Source organism: Drosophila arizonae, chromosome 5 (assembly GCF_054131065.1).
Source record: "Drosophila arizonae isolate 15081-1271.41 chromosome 5, UAZ_ARI_1.0, whole genome shotgun sequence".
Classification (NCBI taxonomy): domain Eukaryota; kingdom Metazoa; phylum Arthropoda; class Insecta; order Diptera; family Drosophilidae; genus Drosophila; species Drosophila arizonae.
In genome coordinates, this window is record NC_142925.1 from 1,632,501 (window position 1) to 1,634,420 (window position 1,920).

The following is a 1,920-nucleotide window of genomic DNA, read 5'->3' on the forward strand; positions in this document are numbered from 1 at the left end:
GCTACTCGGAGGGAGGCTGGCATTAATGCATTTAGTAGTTGGCCAGGTCGTGCTCCAGACCCTCCGCTCCTCGCCCCCCTTCTCCTCACCGGGTCTCATGTTGTTTACACGGTCCAAGCAAACGACTTGACAAGTGCCGCAGCTGCAAGGACACCAAGGCGCAAAGGTAAAACTCAAAAATAACACAACGTATACCTGAATGCTTGTTTACCTGTGTGTGATTATGTGTGCCTGTGTGTGTGCGTGTGTGCGAACGCTCATCTAATTTAAGTGCAAAGAAACAAGCAAATTACAAGCATTTTGTGCAAGCTGCTTAAGCAAAATAAACGAGCGAAAGAAAAGTGCAAAGGTGAAGGCTACTTTTGGCCAAGGGCTTGCCCTACGCTCGACAGCGTGTCTCACTTTGTGTGTGTGTGTGTGTGTGTGTGTGTGACACTTTTTGCTGTGTCATTTAAATGCAAAACATAGCCGAAAATGCCTTAATACAAAATGTTAGGCACGTCAAGAAAATTTGCAAGTTAAACGTTGCCCTTGGCTTTGGATTAAAGAGCCGAAAACATGCTAATACCCCTGAGCAGGTCTTTTGAAATACAGTTAAGTCTTACATGCGCTAATAACATGGCAAACAAAAAAGGCATATTGTACCAAAAATTTACGGGTAAAAATTTAATTGCATGCTTTTGGGCTGCGCTTAAAATTAATAAAGCTGGATATGTGGAAAAACTATTGCCTACTTTTGTGCGCAAACAAAATTTACACTTAATCCCAGTAAATCTCGACTATTTTTAACTTATATGGAAAACAGCTATAATTTTCTGCTCTACGGTGTGCAGATTTGGGGAATATGCGCAAAATCAAACTATAAACGCATACAGGTCCTGCAAAATCGTGTATTGCGGCAAATTACAAACTGCCCATGGTATGTGCGCGGCTCAACTCTACATCGAGATCTGAAACTGTTTACTGTGGAGGAACAGATTGGGAGACACACTAGTCGATATAGTGACAGACTGGCTAGACACCGGAGCAGACTAGCGAGAAGATTGCTTCCTGCGAGACCACTAAGGCGATTAAAACGCTTGGGTTTTGCCAAAAATATGAGATAAGTCGTTTAGGGATACTTGTAAATATATATTTGTAAGTCCTCCTGAATACATCAGAAGGTTAGGTGTTATATAAAAATTCGAATTGTGTTGTTAAGGTACTAAACTTGCATTGTACAGATTCAGCGCTTAAAATATATATACAAAAAAAAAAAAAAAAAAAAGCTATAATTTTCTTTGATTTGACATAGAAAAATTGCAGAATCGCAAACAATTTATGTATGTGTCTGTTCAGCTAGAGCATATTTGCTCACTCGCACTTAATGCACTCGAATGCTCGCAGCTAACACCCCTTAACAGATTCAATCCTGACATATTAGCGATTTTCCATCTGTTTTGTATTGCATGCGCTCTCGCTACACTTATTTGCATATTGACCACACAAGCCAAAATGCAGAGCCGCAGAGAAGCCAAACCAAATCCGTGCAGCAGCTATGTACGCTCGCTACACTGAATTCAACAGCTGCAAAAGCAGCAACAACAACAAGAACAACACGGATTTGCTGGTGCTATCTGTCACACATTTGGACACACAAATTCTGGGATTAAGCATGCGCTGGTCGCCGCTCGCCGCTCCACAAATTGTAATTACAGTCTGTCGGCGCTGAAATGGCTGAGCGACAAGTCAATGTAGATAATGCGATTGGCGAACGTGGCGTATGCTTAATAAAGTGCAGCAAAAATGCAAACAACAAAAGTCGCCGCCCAGCTGAAAGCTATTTTTAAAGCTGCACATTTTCGGCAATGTTTTAAGCATGTTGCCGCCGACATCCGGCGGATGTCTGTGCCAGCAAGTTGAATGACTGCAAAGGAGCGA